Here is a 23,221-nt window from a genome sequence, read left to right on the forward strand (position 1 = left end):
CAGAAAGCTGACAAAGCTAGGACAGTGATGCTGTTTCGCGCCCTAGTGCAGTGTAAACAGCATCACCACGAGGCTCTTAAGTGGAAAAATGCAGGTACTCACAGCTAAACACCTGCAAGTACTAGCAGTCTCCAACTTAGCAGCACACTGATTACATTAGCACATGGAGCTCCCTCCTAGCCCTGTTAACATATTTTTTAATAGAATTGTCTCCATTGTGTAAGAGTAGAGCTCCTTATACACATTATGCCATACATCAGAGCTCCTTATACACATTATGGACCTTATTCTAGTTCACTCTTTCTGACAAAATCCTTCTTAGATGGACAAAACCATGTGCACTGCAGGGGGGCAGATGTAAAATGTGCAGAGATAATTAGATTTGGGTGAGTTATTTTGTTTCTGTGCAGGGTAAATACTGGCTGCTTTATTTTCACACTGCAAAATAGATCTCACTTTGAAGTAAAACCCCACCCAAATCTAATTCTCTCTGCACACCTTACATCTGCCCCACCATCAGTGCACATGGGGCCTTATTTTGGTTCACTCTTAGAGGCAAAATCCTTCTTAGATGGGTAAAACCATGTGCACTGCAGGTGGGGCAGATATAACATGTGCAGATAGAATTAGATTTGGGTGGGGTTTTTCTTCAAAGTGAGATATATATTGCAGTGTAGAAATAAAGCAGCCAGTATTTTCCCAGCACAGAAACAAAATACTCACCCAAATCTAATTCTCTCTGCACATGTTACATTTGCCCCCCTGCAGCGCACATGGTTTTACCCATCTAAGAAGGAATTTGCCTCTAAGAGTGAACCAAAATAAGGCCCATGGTTTTGTCCCTCTAAGAAGGATTTTGTCAGAAAGAGTTAACTAGAATAAGGCCCTAGATTCCCTGTCCCTGTTTTTAAATGAGGCATAGGTCAGAATACAGATCCTTCAGAACCACTTGGAAAAAGCTACCTGCCAATCTGGGAAGCAGCTAGACATTAACTTAAGGTTATCCTGATGTGGTCTAGTCTAACTACATGGAAAAAGCATTGATAGCAGTACCGACTGCACCTGAATGACAGCCCATAATGTCAGAGGTTGTAGTGAGTTAAAAAAGCAGGGTCTCTATTACTACTAATGGGGTGAGACTTAATTTTAATAATATTTATTCCCACTGGGAGACTACTGCCAATGGAGGCATGGGAGGTAAGTTTACAATTGAGGCCTATGGTCCAATAGGCCATTTATTGCAAAAATTTAAAAAGAGACCATTTCTTACTGTGTTTTGTGGGAAGAAAAAGTGCCAGTTAAGTAGCTAGTGTATGTAATTAATGTTCTAGGAAGGAGTTAGAAAATATATCAGTAATATATTTAGTGGTAGAACTTGTGAGTGGCGGGCCCAGGGTACATCTTAACGTAAACTAGGCTCAATAAATAAACATTATATATTGCACAAAATTATGTAGGCTCTGCTGAAATAGTTCTGTGATTTTCTTTTTTGTATTTTTTTACTATTCAGATAATTTTGTTAATTTAATTTGTTTCTAAGCATCAGAAATTTTTAAAGTGCACACAATTCCTAATATACATTTAATAAATTTCAGATCGGATATAAAGTATTTTACATTTCCATCATTTCTTTAGATTTACTGTATGAAGCCACTATGTATGATGCAGCCAGCTTGCTTGCATATCATTATAACTAAGCCATAGGGCCAGCAGATGGCACTTTAAGTTAAAAGTAAACATGCTCCAAAAGCTACAATCCACTTAAATAATATGCCTTTACTTTAAATGGTTTTAACTAAAATAAAGAATGATCACTTTGGGCCTTATTTTGGTTCACTCTTTCTGACAAAATCCTTCTTAGATGGACAAAACCATGTGCACTGCAGGGGGGCACATGCTAATTGTGCAGAGAGAGATAGATTTGGGTGGGGTTTTACTTCAAAGTGAGATCTATATTGCAGTGTAAAAATAAAGCAGTCTGTATTTACGCTGAACAGAAACAAAATAACTCACCCAAATCTAATTCTCTCTGCACATTTTACATTTGCCCCCCTGCAGTGCACATAATTTTGTCCATCTAAGAAGGATTTTGTCAGAAAGAGTGAACCAAAATAAGGCCCATTGTTATTTTCATAGTCATCGTGTAAGGAATTTAAAAATACACTTGCTCATAAACAGTTGGTAGCAGGGGCGGATTGGGGACTAAAAGTGGCCCTGGAAAATTTCTGAAAGTGGCCTCATGTGGGTGGCAACAAAGCAATAAAGGGCGGAGCCAACATTACAGTAGCCGGGATTATTACATCACTATACTTAGATACATTGTTGACAGGCAAAACGATGCCACATTTTCATAAGACAGGGATAACAGGGGTAGTGCGCGCCGTAGGCGCGCGCTGAAAATCCACACCGTAACGCCTATTATGTGTCACACACCCATTACATAGTATACCACATGCAACGATGGCCTGCAAGGCTTGCTGGTGCCGGGCCCCCCAAGTAACGACTACACTACAGCACTATGGCTAGGGCCGTACAAGAACCGTTGTTAGGGTTTTAATGCTAGTCCACAAAGTAACTTACTGCTTTGTGGGAGATCCGGTAGAGAGACAAGGAGAGCACAGAGAGAGAGAGACAAGGAGAGCACAGAGAGAGAGAGACAAGGAGAGCGCAGAGAGAGAGACAAGGAGAGCACAGAGAGAGAGACAAGGAGAGCGCAGAGAGAGAGACAATGAGAGCACAGAGAGAGAGAGACAAGGAGAGAACAGAGAGAGAGAGACAAGGAGAGCACAGAGAGAGAGAGACAAGGAGAGCGCAGAGAGAGAGACAAGGAGAGCACAGAGAGAGAAAGACAAGGAGAGCGCAGAGAGAGAGACAAGGAGAACACAGAGAGAGAGAGAGAGACAAGGAGAGCGCAGAGAGAGAGACAAGGAAAATCCACACCGTAACGCCTATTATGTGTCATACACCCATTACATAGTATACCACATGCAACGATGGCCTGCAAGGCTTGCTGGTGCCGGGCCCCCCCAAGTAACGACTACACTACAGCACTATGGCTAGGGCCGTACAAGAACCGTTGTTAGGGTTTTAATGCTAGTCCACAAAGTAACTTACTGCTTTGTGGGAGATCCGGTAGAGAGGCAAGGAGAGCGCAGAGAGAGAGACAAGGAGAGCACAGAGAGAGAGAGACAAGGAGAGCACAGAGAGAGAGAGACAAGGAGAGCGCAGAGAGAGAGACAATGAGAGCACAGAGAGAGAGAGACAAGGAGAGCACAGAGAGAGACAAGGAGAGCACAGAGAGAGAGACAAGGAGAGCGCAGAGAGAGAGACAAGGAGAGCACAGAGAGAGAGAGACAAGGAGAGCGCAGAGAGAGAGACAAGGAGAACACAGAGAGAGAGAGAGACAAGGAGAGCGCAGAGAGAGAGACAAGGAGAGCACAGAGAGAGAGAGAGAGACAAGGAGAGCACAGAGAGAGAGAGAGGAGAGCGCAGAGAGAGAGACAAGGAGAGCACAGAGAGAGAGACAAGGAGAGCGCAGAGAGAGAGACAAGGAGAGCACAGAGAGAGAGAAGGAGAACGCAGAGACAGAGAGACAAGGAGAGCGCAGAGAGAGAGAGAAGGAGAATGCAGAAAGAGAGACAAGAAGAGCGCAGAGAGAGAGAGGAGAGCGCAGAGAGAGAGACAAGGAGAGCACAGAGAGAGAGAAGGAGAACGCAGAGAGAGAGAGACAAGGAGAGCGCAGAGAGAGAGAGAAGGAGAACGCAGAGAGAGAGAGACAAGGAGAGCGCCGTGAGAGAAAGAGAGACAAGGAGAATGCAGAGAGAGAGAGAGAGAGAGAGACAAGGAGAGCGCAGAGAGAGAGAGAGACAAGGAGAGCACAGAGAGAGAGAGAGAAGGAGAACGCAGAGAGAGAGAGGAGAGTGTAGAGAGAGAGACAAGGAGAACGCAGAGAGAGAGACAAGGAGAGCGCAGAGAGAGAGACAAGGAGAGCGCAGAGAGAGAGACAAGGAGAGCGCAGAGAGAGAGAGAGAAGGAGAACGCAGAGAGAGAGACAAGGAGAGCGCAGAGAAAGACAAGGAGAGAGCAGAGACAGAGAGAAAGACAGGGAGAGCGCAGAGAAAGAGACAAGGAGAGCGCAGAGAAAGAGACAAGGAGAGCAGAGAGAGAGAGAGAGACAAGGAGAGCACAGAGAGAGAGACAAGGAGAGCACAGAGAGAGAGACAAGGAGAGCGCAGAGAGAGAGAGAGAGAGACAAGGAGAGCGCAGAGACAGAAAGAGAGACAAGGAGAGCGCAGAGAGAGAGAGAGCACAGAGAGAGAGAGACAAGGAGAGCGCAGAGAGAGAGAGAGACAAGGAGAGCGCAGAGAGAGAGAGAGAAGGAGAACGCAGAGAGAGAGACAAGGAGAGCGCAGAGAAAGACAAGGAGAGAGCAGAGACAGAGAGAAAGACAGGGAGAGCGCAGAGAAAGAGACAAGGAGAGCGCAGAGAAAGAGACAAGGAGAGCAGAGAGAGAGAGAGAGACAAGGAGAGCACAGAGAGAGAGACAAGGAGAGCACAGAGAGAGAGACAAGGAGAGCGCAGAGAGAGAGAGAGAGAGACAAGGAGAGCGCAGAGACAGAAAGAGAGACAAGGAGAGCGCAGAGAGAGAGAGAGCACAGAGAGAGAGAGACAAGGAGAGCGCAGAGAGAGAGAGACAAGGAGAGCGCAGACAGAGAGAGACAAGGAGGGAGCAGAGAGAGAGAGACGAGGAGAGCGCAGAGAGAGAGTGACGAGGAGAGCGCAGAGAAAGAGACAAGGAGAGCGCAGAGAAAGAGACAAGGAGAGCAGAGAGAGAGAGACAAGGAGAGCACAGAGAGAGAGAGACAAGGAGAGCACAGAGAGAGAGAGACAAGGAGAGCACAGAGAGAGAGAGACAAGAAGAGCACACAGAGAGAGAGAGAAGGAGAGCGCAGAGAGAGAGAGAGAGACAAGGAGAGCGCAGAAACAGAAAGAGAGACAAGGAGAGCGCAGAGAGAGAGAGACAAGGAGAGCGCAGAGAGAGAGACAAGGAGGGAGCAGAAAGAGAGAGACAAGGAAGGTGCAGAGAGAGAGAGAGAGAGAGACGAGGAGAGCGCAGAGAGAGAGTGACGAGGAGAGCGCAGAGAGACAAGGAGAGCGCAGAGAGTGAGAGACGAGGAGAGCGCAGAGAGAGAGATGAGGAAAGCGCCGTGAGAGAGACGAGGAGAGCGCCGTGAGAGAGACGAGGAGAGCGCCGTGAGAGAGACGAGGAGAGCGCAGAGAGTAAGAAAGAGATGAGGAGAGCGCAGAGAGAGAGAGACGAGGAGAGTGCAGAGAGAGAGACGAGGAGAGCGCAGAGAGAGACAAGGATAGGAGAGAGAGAGGAGAGCAAAGTGAGAAAAAGAGGAGGGGAGTAGATAGAGCAGAGAGGGAGAGAAAGAAAGAGAGGAGAGAGTTGAAAATGGTATGTGTCTCCCCCCCCCCCCTTCCTTCTTCACTTTCAATATACAAGGCAAATAGTGTACCTGGTCAGAGGGGCAACAGCAGATACCATAAAGGAGGCTGAGGTGGCGGGTCCATTGGTGGAGGCAGAGGTGGCAAGTCCCGTAGAGGAGGCAGAGGCGGCAGGTCCCGTGGAAGAGGCAGGCAGAGGCGGCAGGTCCCGTGGGAGAGGCGGCGGGTTCTGTGTGGAGGGAGATCGGGCAGCAGTGGGTCACGTGGAGAAGACCATGGAATATGAGGCCGCCAGTCCGGCAGCAGGACCTGCAGGCAGTAGCAGGTCACATGGAGGATGTGCCTGCCAGGCAGCATCATGATCACACCAGCTCTTCCTTCCTCTCTGCTGTTTCTTGCGCCGGGGCTGTCACATGACGTGAAGTCCCGGCAGCAGCATTAGGAGAGGCTCAGACAGAACAGCGGGTGGGAGGAGGCGGGCCACTAGCTCTGACTGCAGCCACCCACCTCCAGTGACGCTGCCTGCCACTGTGTGGCTGAGCAGCCCCTCAGCCCGTCACTATAGTTGTGTCAGTGCATGCGCATGCACAAACGCGGCGGCGGCCTCACTAGTGTCGGTCCCCGGGAAAGTTCCCGGCAGATATAATGGCCAATCCGCCCCTGTGTAACGCCGACGCCAGGTGCAGACAGTAGTAGCGCTGCCTATATGTAACGCCCACTCCAGCTGCCGACAGTAGCGCTGCCTATATGTAACATCCACATCCGTTGCCGACAGTAGCGCTGCCTATATGTAACGCCCACGCCAGCTGCTGACAGTAGCGCTGCCTATATGTAACGCCCACGCCAGCTGCTGACAGTAGCGCTGCCTATATGTAACGTCCACATCAGTTGCTGACAGTAGCGCTGCCTATATGTAACGTCCACATCAGTTGCCGACAATAGCGCTGCCTATATGTAACGCCCACACCAGCTGCCGACAGTACTACGCTGCCTATATGTAACGTCCACGCCAGCTGCTGACAGTAGCGCTGCCTATCTCTGACGTCCACATCAGTTGCCGACAATAGCGCTGCCTATATGTAACGCCCACACCAGCTGCCGACAGTACTACGCTGCTTTTACAGATGGAACCAGCCTCATTGTTGTTGCTGGTGCACCAGATGCTCCGATATGGCGAGCAGCCTGCCAGCATAAATGGACACGCAAGCGTCTCGGACGCTCGCATGTCAATTGCCGGGAATAGGGCGGGCAAGCATCAGAGACGCACACATGCCAGAATCCCCAGCGCACCGCGGTGATTGGCGCTCCGGGGACAGGTACAATGAGGATGGCTCCATCTGGACATAGGGGGTTATTCAGGTTGATTTGCAAGGCTGCGAATTCGCAGCCTTGCGAGTCCACCAAACCCCGCCCGGCGAACGCACGCCCCCCTGCCGCCCCAGCAAAGTGCGGCTTCGCCCGCACAGCAGCGAATGGATGTTTTGCATAAACATCCATTCGCTTTGCTGGGGTGTCCGCCCACATCATTCGATGGTCACCGACCATCGAATGATGTTTAGCGTGCACGCATATATAAGTGACTTTTCAGTTGCGTATATATGTGTGCACGCTGGCGTGATATGGGCGGGCCGGTGATGTCAGCTACCCGGCCCACACACCCGCGTCACTGCCTCATTACCATGAGAACGCCCATGGAACGCTGGGCGTTCCAATATGGTAATGGGGCAGCCCGGCGCTCCCCGCCCATCTCCGCCCTCCCCTCGCTGCCATGGGTGCGTGCACCCGGCGACCCAAAAGGTCGCCGTGGGTGCACGCACCATGCACATGCGCAGAAACACGCCTGCGCATGCGCAGACACACAACATCGGTACTGCGTGCGAATGTGCGCAGTACCGATGCAATCTGAATAAGGTCCATAGTTTGGTGACAGTATTACTCGCTCTCACACACATTTTTTTTTACCTTAAACTCTGTGGCAGCTCATCCTCTCCTGTCATCAGCCCTGCTGTGCTCCGATGTAGCTCCGCCCCCTTGTCCTGTGTGGCTCCGCCCATCCGTCCCGTGTAGCTCCGCCCCCTTTTCAGTGTCTTTTGGCTGACGCTGAAGTAGTTAAAGGGGGGTTGGGACATGGGAGCTGGGATGAGAATGAGCCTCAGGATGCTGGCGCTGCTGTGCTGCCTGTAGTGTGACAGGCAGCAGCAGCCACGCACTGAAAGCAGCAGCAGCAACAGGGGGGCAGCGGGGGCTCTCTGCTCCTGGCTCCCCCCATGGCTCCTTTTATGTTGTGCCCGATCCTCGTGCGGCACCCCCGCTGTCTTTGTAGCCGCAGCTCCACCACCTGAGCTGCTGCTGCTGCTGTTTGCTCGGCTGGCCTCATCTCCCTGTAATGCGGGGAGCAGGAAGAGGGGCAGTTATGCTGGAGCTGGGGAACTGCTTCCGGGCACGGCCACTGCTACCCATAACTCCGCAGTGGCCGGCCCCTTCGGTCATCACATGCAGATTTCAGCCTCAGGGTCGGCCGGCCTCCCGGGAAACTTCCCGGTGCCTTTAATGGCCAATCCGCCCCTGGTTGGTAGCAAATGAAGCTCATATTAATAAAAAAATAAAAAACAACCAAAACGCAACCAAAGATTGCTTACTTTCCTAGCATGCAGAGCCATATACATCCAAAATGCATCTGAATCGGCAGTATATGCACATACTGTAATTCTAATTTTTAGGTTATATTTGCCCCTGACCAGCAGTAGGTGCCTCCTAATCAGAATATATGCCCATAAAATGCCTTCACTGACCCTTTCCTAAATGACAATGTCCCTCTCCTTTAGACATTTCAGCACTTATGGCATATGGCTAGGTGCATTTACAAAGTGTCCTACTATGCAACTGCATCCATTCTTTTTCTTGGCATCAAAACTGTGGAAAATATGCAAAAGATACAGCAGTAACTAGTGAAGTGCTTAGGCTGCATCACCGCCAATGGTGCAAGTAGAATTTTTTTCTTAGGGGTAATGATAGCACCAACAATGGACATGGTCCCATGTCATAAGGGGGGTGGTCACACAAAACTAAAAGGATTAGCTACATGGCAATAGGGGCATGGCCACATTATACCGAACACATTAATGACCACATTACACATTATGCCACACACTGTTATGCTTATTACACTATGGGTCTTATTCTAGTTCACTCTTTCTGACAAAATCCTTCTTAGAAATCTAATTATCTCTGCACATTTTACATCTGCCCCACCTGCAGTGCACATGGTTTTGTCCATCTATGAAGGATTTTGTCAGAAAGAGTGAACTAGAATAAGGCCCTATGTCACAATGTAATGCTTAATTCAATTTATGGCTATTACATATTATACCACATACCGCAATGCCTATTAGATATTATGCCAAACAGTTATGCCACTAACACCACTTTAGCCCCCCCCCCCCCCTCACTCACACACACACACACAAAATGCCCCTTACAAATTATGCTCCACAGTAAAGCTTCCAATTAATTACTGCCAGGGGTTTAAGAAAATATGCAGCTTTCTGCATGTTCTCCTGGTGGCTCCAGCATACCCAGCACTTTAGGGTAATTCTATTCTACTGTATATAATTTTGCAACCCCCCCCCCCCCATGGCATTTTAGTGCTGCTTACATGCATAATGCCCGCTGCAACGATGCTTACATGCATAATGTCTTCTGCAGTGCAGCTTATATGCATAATGCCCACTGTAGTGCCGCTTACATACATAATGCCCCCTGTAGTGCTGCCCCCAGTAGTGTTGCTTACACAATTAATGACCCCTGCAGTACATGCATAACGCTCCCTTTAGTGCTGCTGACACACATAATGCTCACTGTAGTGCCACTTACACACATAATGCCCTCACTAGTGCCTCATATGCACATAATGCTCCTTGCCAAGTGTTTCATGCTATATTAGAGAGCATGTTTTATTATAACATTTGTTTAGCAAGTACAGCAATTTCTCACAACAACAACAGGAATTAACTCGATGCCTTGAGGTTAGAGTAATATCACTACACTTCTCATGCCATGCTATTAGCTCATTTACTTAACTTAATTCTACAGAGGTTCTTACTCACTTGTCAGGCTATTAATAGCAAATTATCAACGCATACATTCTAAAATCACATTGTGCAAGATAGATTGTTATCTCATTATTAAGACTATCATTATATTTGATCTTTAATCTAGATGTAATCCTACATTGACTTAATGCTTAAGAGACTGTGAGGCAAATTTATTAAGCTCGGTGAAGTGATAAAGTGTCTGTTTTTTATCACCGGCCAATCAGATCCTAACTGTGAAGTTACAGGATTGGTTTGAAAATAACATGTAGGAACTGATTGGCCGGTGATAAAAACCAGACACTTTATCACTTCACCGAGCTTAATGAATCTTCCCCTGTATGTCCAAAGAAATACCATCATTGGTCAGGTTTGTATATTACGTCACAGATGAGTGGGAACTGACTTTCTCCTCCCTGAGGTAACTGATGGAGAACATCTGGGTACTTGTGTAGTTTCACGGCGCCAGCATGGTGCCGTGCTACTTCCGGGTTCTACGCTCGCCACAAACTATGTTAAAAAAAGTAACTTAACTCCATGCCAACATGGATAGTTCATACCCCCACTATCCATGTTGGCATGGAGTTGATTTTAAATAGCATGGCGAGCGTAGCGAGCCACCGAGCCAGCAGCGTGGGCGAGCGAAGCGATCCCCGCAAGGGGACTAAGACGCATGGCGCCATACTGGCGCCGTGAAACTACACAAGTACCAACATCTGTAAGCTGTGATAACTTTGGTGTAAATCACACTGTGCCCAATCTTTCTGTTATCAGCACAGTCATTTAGCTGTATGCAGCAGAACAATTTGCTATTTTATATAAATCAATGATCACACACACACACACACACACATACATCTTAATGCTACTGTGAACATACATTAATTATGAATATAGTACTAGTCAAATATTTATTGATGATCACAGTCAATTGGTAATTGGTGAGAATGAAATACATAGAGGAGCTGACATTACAGGTGTTGGAGAATTAGCAGCCTTGATGCACAGTATACTGATATGCTGGTTTGCATCTAATATATGTGTGCGTAGAAATTGGATAATTATGTAGAAAAAATGTTGGTGATTTTATTTGACTAATTGGCTCTATCTGCTATTATCTACATCAGAAAGAAAGAATGTGCTTTGGATAGCAAAGAAAGTCACCATACCTCCGAACTGTCCTGTTTTTGGAACACACTTTTCTGTGTATGTATTGTAGGATGTACTGGAGGGGGAAGAGTCACAGAAAAGTGCCCAAAAAATAGCCCCAAATTAATTTAGTAATGCCCTGTACTGTAACTAAGATTGTAACATCTGGTAGTATTGCCTGCTGATTATATTATACGGTCCAGAGACAAAATATGAGGAAAGTGAAAATGGTAAAACCAGCAGACTTCTTGATATGCTGAATACAGTATACAACCAGCATTGAGACCCAACCATTCATGTATAAGAAGGGAGTAATTCCGAATCAGAACATACAGTACAGCCTGGTGTGCATGTGTTCTACCTGTATGTACAGAATGTTGTCATTCACAAGGAAGGAATGGGAACCCAGTCTGATTGTTTGTTTGTATCATCCCTGCAATTGTATATCCCTGTCAAGGTGTTGGTTGCAGCTACAGTACATACAAACTGTAAACCAAAAGTTGACAATTCCATAGCATTGGTAAATATGCTAAAGTAGAATTCATGCACCTTCTTTGTCCATGTAACCTCATCAATGGTGTGAAATCTTCTGCTAGGAGCTCCATTCAATTGGTGCCACCATAATGTAGCCATATCAATGCTAGCCGGATCCTCTGCAGTTGATATTGAGGCCATGTCAACCTTGACCATGACCATGCTATACTCTCCACTGAGACATGTTGGGAGAGGACAGAAATATCCACATGCTTCAATGTCTGACACCTCTAAACAGTGAAACTGTATAAGATTGCATGTGTTCATGAATACAGTATTGTGTTGGATGTATTTAAAGAAAAGAATACAAACACTAAGGCAGATCTCTAAAACAGAAATTCTACTACTTTTTAGTAATGCTCAGGCTTATTTTATAAAAATACATTTTGCATAGTAACTTAACTAATTTCCAATCTGATTCAATGATTATTGACCTAATTCATGCAATAAACACAGAAACAATATAACAAAGTAATTTTTACTGGCACTCGTGACTGGCACTCACTTATACAGTACAGGTGGTGTTATGGTTAGCATTACTGCCTCACAGCGCTGAGGTCATGGGTTCGATACCCACCATGGCTCTAACTTGCAGAGTTTGTATATTTGTGTGGGTTTACTCTGGGTACTCCGGTTTCCTCCCACAATCCAAAAATATACTAATAGGTTCATTGGCTCCCAACAAAATTAACCCTAGAATGTCTGTGTGCGTGGATATGTGGTAGGGAACATAGATTGTAAGCTCCACTGGGGCTGGGACTCAACTAGTGAATGTTCAATGTTATAAAGCGCTGCGGAATATGTATGCGCTATATAAGAAACTGTTAATAAATAAATACTATCTGTTAAGCCGGGTACACAGTAGATGAGATTGTTAAACGAAATGTATGATAACTATATTTTTCATAATATTTTTGTGCATATTGTCTAGTGTGTAGTCATTATATTGTTAATGATGCGTGCTCATGCAGATTTTTTATGACCACCTCTGTTGTGTGTATGCACAGTAAAATCATGACCATATCATCATCTACAGCTATACTCCTGGGTGTGGCCACACAGGGGCAAACGCAGGATTTTCAGAAGGGGGTTTCCAGAGGGGCAGAGCAAAGCACAGAGATGGACACTTAGGTGACCCAGTATATGCTGGGTCAGTTAAAGTATTATAGATAGAACAAATGTATATAAATAATAATATATATATATATATATATATATATATATATATATATATACACATAAAGGGGCAGCAACAGCAGTGTAGACCCCTGGGCATAGCAATGTATTGGGGCCCCTACCGATCCTCCAGCGGTAGGGGTGGGGGAAGCTTTGATGTCCCACGGGTGGTAGTGGGTATTATATCAACCGCTCAGCATGTAGGGCCTGGATCAGTAATTTCCACTAATTACCCCTTTACTGCACAGATGGTGGAAGAAGGGGGCATTGGGCTGAATGAAGGGGTCCTGATACATAACTTCCAGGGTGGTAGAGGATGGTTAATATGCAGAGGAGGGGTGTATAGTGGAGTGGGCTTATTATTCATAATTTTCTGGTGGGAGAACAGCTTGCTTGACTGCAGATTTTCCAGTTGCATAAAATGGATTTCTTAGATTTTAATGGAAATAAAAACTAGAGAATCCCACCTACCAAATGTTATTGGGGATTAGGGGATCAGAGTTCAGGAGGCAAAGCAATCTGCCAACGAGAATATGAAACTACATACCAGGTGTGTGCAGCTGGAGCAGTAACCAGCTGCTGGAAGGCTGATATGTCTGGTTCTGGGAACAGTAGAGACAAGCTTCTAGTGTCCCTCAAAATGGGAGAATCCCAGCTTTTGGAATATACCCTCAAAAAAACTCTAAGTCAGATAGAACCTGAAATATCTGACTGGGAAGAGCAATTAACAGGCTTGGATGGGGACCACTGCTTTGAAGTCAGATATCTCTGGTTCCCAAAGGGCCGATTTTTAAAATGATTGTGCCCATGGAAAGAGAGGACCCTCAGCTTTCATCCTAGGGTCCTTAGACTCCTGGGGGGGGGGGGGGTTCTGGGTTCTCAGAAACCCCCCTGCATGCGCTACTGCCAAAAGATATATTTTGTGACATTTTTCTGTTTTCAGTAAAGATATTTTTTGTCAGGGAGCTCCGGGAAGGTCATGGGAAATTACTAAAGATATGGTTCAAAGACAAATGTGTGCCTACAGTGTTTTGGGCAGGGCCTGTCATCAAAATATGAACAGTAATACAATGACAAAAAAAACATAGTTATACCTTACCCATACAGGAGCAGCCTGTCCCTCCACCCGCCCTCTGACTGTAATAAATATATATATATATATATATATATATATATATATATATATCACACACACACACACGATTCTTGGCAAAATGCACTAAGTGGCCAGAGCCTAATGCTGCAAAATGTGGGGAGATATGATTGGGAAATTCAAACAGAAAAAACCCCCCAGAAAAACATTCGGTCCATCAGGGGTACTCAACCCCTCCCCCTGGGTCCTCCACTGATCTGGGGTAATTGTATAGTCCACATTGAGTCAAATCATGGGTAATTGGATACTGCAATAAGAGTACTTAGTTTAAATTGCATAATTAAATTTTTATTGTACAGTAAGTGCATCTCATTTATTCAAGTTAAAAATGCAGTAGGTGCTCTTGAAATCTTTTATTATTTGATATATCAATGGCACCAAAAACAACATGCACAACAATATTTGCTTTCATTATGTGCATGTTTTTTTTATATTTTATTGCATTTATTTTATGCTGCATATCAATTAGTCAGTTTTTAAATTAATCAAATAGCATGATTTGACATTTTAAAAATATATTTCTCTAACATTTTTTTATTTTAAATTGTATTTATAAACAAACCCATTGTGGTTCCATCTATGAAAAGCATTTAGGTTTAAATCATACATCACTTAATTTAAATATATTTTAAACATTTTAGCCAAAAATGGTTGAATGAATGGAAGAAATATGACTTTTTAATATCTAGTGAAATATAAACCCAGCAAAGGAAGATTTTGATTAGAGGATAAGGTTTTTTATATGACTTTCAAAATAACCTTTGTATTGATACAATAACCTTCTCTACACATTTCACTCAGTGGGAATTATTTCTGATGGGACACTGCATCACAAAATAGCAATTCCATTTAACACTCAATATATACACTTAGGTCTATGCTCTAAGTGCAAAGTGAATGCCGTATTTATTCAGACACTTTAGGACACTCATTGCTCCTATGTACAGTATGCTATTCTTTTCAGTGCCCGGTATGAAAATATAAAAAATTAGATTCACGCACTGCCTCTTTCCCTACATTAAATTGTGGACGCTGTATGGTCACCTTGGATATTCTCCTGAACTCTGGACCATTTGTATAATTCAGGACACCTGAACTTTTCTACAGTTTTGGAATCTTTTTAAACAATAAACATTAAGTGAGAACATGCATAGTTCTTTACACCAGGGGTCCTCAAACTATTTTGCTCTGAGACCCTATCAGACAATAAAAATAATTATGGGACCCCAGTGAGGTCCTGCAGAAGGTCATCACATCACACGTGTAGTCAGCAGACAGCACATACATGGCAGCATTGTGGAGGCACAGTGTTTCATCGCATAGGGGGCAAAAATTGCGTCACAGCGCATCGCATGCCATCGGGTGCATGGCATGCGATGCGATAAAAACATTGCGCGATGTACATCGGGGGCGCCGCTATAATACACAAGTACCATTTTTTTTGTAATCTAGTATATTCATAAAGAGAGGCTATATTCTTTTCATTTATATCAACAATAACATTTTGTGCACATGGAAATAATACTGATGATTTGATATGACCGTTTTTGCACATGGAGAAAATGAAAATTGTGCGGATCATTAGACATATCAAATGAAACAGTAGAAAAAATAATCAGGTCCCACACTTATAGAGTGTCATCAGGCAAAGTTTTATTTATATTATGGGAAATACTATATTTTGACATTTTAACCATGGAACCCAATGTCTAGGGACTTTAACTTGAATTACCACCAAGGCCCTATCAGTGTGTATTTTGTATGCTTACTTAATAAATGAAATCTATAAAGAGTGGAGAAGATTACTGTTAGTGAAGCAGCAGAATTGGATGCAAGCTAATGTTCTGTTATTCTATTACAACATGTTAAAGCCATGTTCATTGTCTAAAATACATTTTACACTCACTAGCAGAAATAATTCTGTAGTGCTCTATGCCAGAAACAAAACTGACACTGATTTGCAATGATCAAGTTTCAGTGTGATTGTTGATTACAGTAATTTATACTATACAAAAGACTGGTGTTCTGAGTGCAATATAATTTGCAATGGGATAACAGAAGAATTGGCTGAGAAATGGGACAGAGTGAATTATAATTTCGGCATTATCTAACTTTTGATACTATCTGTATTCTACAATTGTATTTTTCACCTGATTAACCATTATGTATGAATGACATTATGAACTCTTTATGCTTGATCCTGTTCTCATATATTATTTAATAATAGATTTTTATGGTCTTTTTGGAAATAACATCAATAAATAACAGATAATAGGTCAAGGTGCCTGCTATTCAATTACAATTTACAATAAAAATGTAGTCCCAGAATAACACATTAAATACTTAAAGCTTTTGAAAAAAAATTTGTTATCCACTCTAAGAATTGCCTTTAAAGCTTACAGAAGAGACAAAATGATCAAAGGATGAATGAATAAAGATGAAACGTATACAAAAACTTCATGAAATGTGATGTTTATAGAAAATCCACAACATTCATAGAGTATTGATAAACAGAAAACTTTTACGCGTGTGTTTAGCAACATGATCTGCATATCTGTGGAATGTATTAAGGTGCATTGAGATTTTATTGCACAACGTGAGGATACAATTGAATAGGATTAGGCTTTTAAACCAGATTTTGATTTTTTGAATGACCTCTGATTTGATATGACAAATTTTGCACATGAAGGAAATGAAAATTGTGCGCATCATTAGACATATTAGATGAAACAGTAGAAAAAATGATCAGGCCCAACACTTATAGAGTGCCATCAGGCAAAGTTTTATTTATATTATGGGGAATACTATATTTAATTAACTTTAACTTTAATTAATTGGCATTAACATTAATTACCACCAAGGACCTATCGCAATGTTCCCTCTAATTTTATGAAGGCTGTGTGCGGCAAAAGATTTTGGCAGTGCAACTTTGGAAGGAAATTAAAATTTTTGTGCGTCACTTATATATAAATGGAAATTGACGTTCAGCATTTGTGTTACCTTTACTTCAAAATGATATTAAACTTTCAAAACACAGCACACAATGTAGTTAATGGGTGAAACACACATTAATTGAGTCCACAACTGCAGAAAGGGACCACTGCTGCTTTGTGCGCTCTGTTGTAATGTCTGTGCGCATGCTCGTAGAGTTGTGTGCGCGCGCACAGCTTAGAGGGAACACTGTCCTATCGGTGTGTATTTTGTATGCTTCTCTTAATAAATTGAATCTATAAATAGTGGTCAAGATTACTGTTAGTGAAGCAGCATAATAGGATGCAAGGTAATGTTCTGTTATTCTATTACAACATGTTAGAGAAATAGTTTCAATACTGTAAATCCCTGTTCATTGTCTAAAATACATTTTACACTAACTAGAAGACAATTTTGTAGTGCTCTAGGCCAGAAACATAACTGACACTGATTTGCAATGATCAAGTTTCAGTGTGATTGTTGATGACATTAATTCATACTATACAATAGACTGGTGTTCTTAAAGCAATATAATTTGCAATGGGATAACAGAAGAATTGGCTGAGAAATGGGATATAAATAATTTTAGTTTTGGCATTATCTAACTTTTTATACTATCTGTATTCTACAATTGTATTTTTAACCTGATTCACCATTATGTATGAATGACATTATGAACTTTTTATGCTTGATCCTATTTTTGAAAATAACATCAATAAAAACAGATAATAGGTCAAGGTGCTGCTATTCAATTACAGAGAACCAGTTTACAAAACGTAGTCCCAGAATGACACATTAAATACTTAAAGCTTTGTAATATATGTTATCCACTCTAAGAATTGCATTTAAAGCTTACAGAAGAGACAAAATGATCAAAGGATGAATCAATAAAGATGAAATGTATACAAAAATCTCAGGAAATGTGATGTTTATAGAAAATCCACAACATTCATAGAAAATAGACAAACAAAAAACTTTCAAGAGTGTGTTTAGCAACATGATTTGCATATGTATGGACTGTATTAAGGTGCATTTAGATTTTAATGCAGAATGTGAGGATACAATTGAATAGGATTAGGCTTTAAAACCAGATTCTGATCTTATGAATGACGTCTGGATACAACCTTCATGGCACTGAAACCAAGTGAACCATAGGAATACTTTCTGAATTATTCAACATTAGTCTTTTCTTCACTATTATATTTAAGACTGTAAGAATATATAATAAATAGATATAAGAGGTGAAATTTAATGGGATACAATTTTTAGAAAGGTTCTGAAATCGCACATTACTGCATTCTCTGAAATGGGAATTTTTAGAAAAATCAACTATTTAACAGGATGCGAATTTGTAGGTGAAAAGTGCGATATGGTGCGATTTTTAGTCATGAAAGTGTCCGAATTAGTGGACATGTGTGATTTTGGAGACATGTTAATGTGCATTTTTTGGGAAAAAATATTTAAAAAGAATGGTGTGGGGTCCCCCCTCCTGAGCATAACCAGCCCAGGGCTCAAAGAACCAGTCCTGGGGTGGGTCCCCAGGATTTCAAAAATAAGCACTAGACTCAATGGCCGGTCCTGGTTCCCAAAGACTGGGGACAAAATGACTAGTGGTCACCCGTCACCAGCACTGAGCCGAAACAGCCAACAGTGTAATGCCACAGCTGGGGTAACCTGTTCCCCCGGCCAAAGCATTAACCTATGGCTGGTCAGCCTCGGCAGGGACCCTGGAGGAGAGGGGACCCCCCCAATAAAGGGGTCCCGCTTCCAGAATGACCCCTGCCCAGGCTGAATCGCAGAGCTGTCCCCGATGCCCCTTGGGCTGATAATGGGAAAAAAAAGTCCCAGCAGGGCTGGCCTGCATGCAGGGACTTCGAGAGCCACAAGTCCCAGCATGTGGCCCATTACATTTTTTTTACATAACCATGCATAGATCACACTGGTCATTCAATCACAGTCAGATGATTGTGATTGTCAGTGCACCAGTTTTTCTAGTGTGCTCCGTTGCTTGTAATCTAGTATGGACAAGGATCCCCCTTGTCTTCTGTTTTATGTCATTATACTTTGATTGTATCATGATCCCCTCAGTTTTGATATGGATAGTGATGATGATGATGATAATAATAATAATGTTAATGTTTTAATAATAATAATCATCATCATCATAACAACAACATTTGAAGAATGATCCATGTACAGATATATCAATGTGTGCATACTGTATGACAGTTTGTTTTCTCTCGAGCATCGCTCATCTGTGCTTCAGTGATTTGTTCAGTTAATATTAAATTGGAAAAAAATAAATGTTACATTTCCCTATGGTACATTTGACAAACTAATTCAATGTCCTTTCAGACAGAAAATGTTTGTCACACATGTAATAAGATAAATGTGTTGCTTCTCCTGTGAATGTATGCTATGCAGTCTGCATTTGTACAAACCATGTAAATGTATGAAATATTAGTCAATGTTATTTTTTTTACTGCAACTTTCATTTTTTTCTTTTTTTTTTTCTGTGCTACAGATGGTTTAATCCTTTGTTACATACAATGTCCCAGTAATTGCCCATCTTCTGGATGAGTGAAAGAAGATCTTCGCTACTGGAATTAGTTTTTTTGGACCCAGGATTTGAAGTAAGCAGAGTTTTCATTTAATTTTATTGTTACATCTCTATGACTATTTTTCCTAAACTTTCATAATTGGCATGTGTAGTTTTCCCACAAAAGCAGGGGTGCCACACAGTGCAACATCTTTAATGTCTGCATGCACCAGTGGCCATGGTGAGGCTTTGAGAACAAAGGGTGTGGCTTTGCAGTTCAGAACCATGGCCTTGGGGCTCAAACCCCCATTATGTTACTCCAAGAAATGCAGGGTGCCCCCCCAGAGACCAGCTCCTACAGTGTGACAGAAGAAATGAGCTGCATGTAATGTTACAGTGTGTGCACCCCCACGGTGATGTCACTGCATAACAGGTGCATTGTTATTGTTTTCCAGATGTGTTTGCCAATGTGGCCAATCAGAGAAAATTCAGCAAACTTTTCATTCCTGAAACTATAAATGCAAAAACTGTATCTATTTTAATGCTATTGTATGGACATAGGGGGTAATTCAGACCTGATTGCTGTGGCTCAAAAAAGCAGCACCCTGCGATTAGATGGCTGCTACCCAGTCTAAGTGAAAGCCTGAGAATTGCTTAGCTGCTTGGGAAAATATGCTGGATCTGGGATTTGCTGCAAATCCATTCACAAGACACTCTTCATCTAATGATTTTTTCACTGGGTGCAGTCTGTGCATAGCCCAGGACTTACATCACACAACTCCCCCTCAACACTTGGGCACACCTTCAGTTTCCCTGAAATGGTTACCACCATGGATTGCTGTCAATAAACTTGCGTACAGCCAGCAACAAAAAGTAGCAGGATCTTATCACAGAGCGGCCTTCTGTACACATGCATACATCTATAGAGAATCGCCCGGCTGCAAATTTGTAGCCATGCGATCAGGCCTGAATAACCCTCATAGTACTAACCTAATGAAGGCCAAGTCTTGTGGCCAGACAATCCACCAATCACTGGAGAATGTACTATTCAGTAGGTTGCCTAGAATTTGTATGATTGCAGTAATATGATGCGACTGGATCAATTTACTGCACTTATCAGTCAGCAATAAGACCTAATTAAAAAAAAAAAAACCCTAATTGTTAAGTAAATTATAAAAAATTCCTTAGCTAGAGAAGTTTGTAAACAATGTTTTTAAGTTTGGTTCGATGGTCCTTTATATAAGCAATAAGTTAAGCGATATTGGCGGGGACAAGAACTCAGTGGGGTGCCGGTATTGGCAAGTGCATACACACTTACTGATGCCGGAGGGGAGGCAGCAACATCGGGAGAAGTAATGGAGAGAGTGGGGGCTATGTGCGTTACCATATAGCACTGCACAAGGACTAAACTAGGTCTTCTGTGATATTAATAATAAAACAGAACAGGCACAATGTGCTCAATCAGGTCACACACGCTAAATGATTTACTACGTTGTGTGAGCAGTTTGTTATTATGTGATTGCTTTGTTTATTGCTTTTGTATAGTGAAAAAAGGACAATGTATCACTGATTGCTTCATGAAAGCACTGCAAGGATGTTTTATATTTACATATAATAAAAGAAAAATCAGTGAGTACAATTTTTGTATTAAGCTACATGCATCAACAAAAATAATCTCTTTGGTTTGAACTAATAATTGATTGCATTATTGTATTACAAACCGGTCTTTACATTGGGCCTGATTCAGACCAGATCACTAGGCAGCATACACTCAGTGCTTAGTGAGAGGGTAAGTGCCACCCACCGCCTTGACAATCACCCACCCCCACCGCCGAACAAATCCCCTCTATAGCATGCATGGAGATGTGTTTGCTCACATCGAATGCTTTCTCTTGCCTTTGGTCTATATTGACTTTTATTACAGCTACTGATTGGTGAAGATGGGTCGAGTAGGGAATGCCATGCCTGGGTTCCCAGGGGAATACCCAGTGTTTTCATGGGGAGCCCATAAAATACTGGGTGTTCCCCTGCAGCCTCCCCCTGCCACCCCCTCCCTCCCCTACCCATGCAAATGCCTCAGCTAGTGTGATACTAACCGAAGATGTTCTCACAGGGATCAGGACATGTGCAAATATGCGCAAGAGCAGACCCCCCCACCATCGGAATGGGGCCAAATTCAGCACCTTCCAAATGGGTCTGAATTAGGCCCATAATACCAACTTTACAGTACCTTAACCACTGTAGGGTTTAGTTTCAACAGAAGAATTGTTATTACGATATGCAGATGGAGCAGCTCTCATTACAGCTGCTCCTGGGGATTCTATGGCCAGTCACCGCATTTCACCATGCACACGAGACGCTGGCGTGCCCTGACCACCACATCTTCCACTAACCATGCCGTCTCCCTGAAGCGGAGATGGGCAGAGAATCTGCTCCCCGCTCCGAGTGACTGGGACACGCGAGCGTGTGAGACACTCCCGCATCTCCATCAGGAAGAGTGCCTCTCCGCCAGCCTGCACCAGCTCAGGGAATCTGGCTGAGAGGTGCTCCATCTGTACCTCAAAAATCCCTTTTAACCAGTTTGTTGTTTCTGAATACAAAACAAAGTTAGGTGCTGATCCTACAGAATTGTTTCCGTTGAAACAAGCGTTTTAGAATTGTATACATTACAGAATTAAGCATGCACGGTAATAGAGCAATGGGGAGTATATAGATTAGACGTGTTCTTTGCATTTTATAACATACACAGTGATGTTCAATGACATAACAAATAGTTTCTATTACAATGCTGTGTCTGAGTAGCAGGGATAATTATATGCAGCACAGTCAGAAGGATAAGACTAGTGTTAAAAGCACAATTAAAACCAGCAAGTTTTCATGCCTGATTAATAGATAGATAACTGCAGAGGTATCATTTTTAAATGCTTGTGACATGCCTCATGACGTGCAAGTACAATAGACCTAAAAATAAGCATTTATGCTAAGAAAGATCAAATGTAATTCTGAAGAGTCATGTAAGGTAGAACTGAACACTGACATTTAAGAACAATATTTTATTAAGTCTCCATACTTTTAGGACTGTGATATATTGAATATGATCCAATTAAACAAAACTTTATAGAACTGTGTTGAATCCAAATAGTATATACTGTATACAGTATGCAATATTTTGACATCAACAGTTTATATTATTGCTGTTTAATTTTGACTGTAAAGTACACAGTACCTGACTATTTAGGAAATTCGATTCAGGGAGATTCTAAATGGTACAGAAGTTTGCGTGATGTGCTGCTGAGGTGGCATATCACGTTCCACCTAAAGGACATGTCTATTACTGCTCAATGGGGGTGTCACGCACTTTCAGATGGTAGGTAATTAAGTATCTGCAGTCCCAAAATATTGATTATATATGTGACAATTGACACTGGTTGACTGAACCAACTTGATTCCTGTGATAATAATTTTTTGTAAACTCCAATGGTTGACCACAAAGGGGCCAGTGCCACCTGCCATTTTTCCAGGGCCCAGGTTGGCTGGGCCCTGGAAAAATGGAGGGCTATATTAATTTTTTTTCAGATGGGCAGTGGGGGTATGCGGGTGGAGCAGGTGGTTGGGGGGTTGGCGTTTGTTGGGGCAGCGGGCAGTGCTTTCCTACTTGCTAGGCAGTGAATATATGAGCGGGCCTGAATAAGGCCCTTTGTGGCATCACCAGGTTGTGAGTAATGTTGCAGATGGTCTGAATGGTGACTCTAGAGTGAAACCACGTGGTGAGCGTAGGGCTAAATCTTTTTATAGCCTGGAGAAAAGGGAACCTCCTGAGAGAATCCCAAGTATTGATTTCAATTGGTATTACTATTTGCTGCTATATATTTTATTGGTTCAGAAAAATGTTTTACATTTATAAACCTTTTGTTTTGCTTTTATATCCTTGCAATTCATTATGCGCACTAATATAAATGTGTGTCTGTTCTTTAAGTGAGGAAATGAACACTTATCAGACAAAGCATTAGATTATACTAATTGTTCTTGAGTGAAGGAAAGAACACCCAGGTATTGCAGTACTGTTTAAAAACTTTTATACTGTATAGACTTTGGGTGGGATGTATTAATATACATTGCCACCCACCTGCCGCAATGATACACATATGTACTGAAATA

At 42.8% G+C, this 23,221-nt stretch overlaps 1 protein-coding gene across 10 annotated transcripts in view; it reads left to right on the plus strand.

The window, feature by feature from the left end:
- TENM2 (teneurin transmembrane protein 2) overlaps nt 1-23,221 on the plus strand; it is a 2,252,147-nt gene that overhangs the window by 258,640 nt on the left and 1,970,286 nt on the right. For all 10 annotated transcript variants that reach the window (XM_083181867.1, XM_083181872.1, XM_083181875.1 and 7 more), the window contains exon 2: nt 19,049-19,157. The gene's annotated coding sequence lies outside the window, so the exon portion shown is untranslated. The remainder of the gene's footprint in view (nt 1-19,048; nt 19,158-23,221) is intronic.

Source organism: Crinia signifera, chromosome 4 (genome assembly GCF_055691185.1).
Source record: "Crinia signifera chromosome 4, ASM5569118v1, whole genome shotgun sequence".
NCBI lineage: Eukaryota > Metazoa > Chordata > Amphibia > Anura > Myobatrachidae > Crinia > Crinia signifera.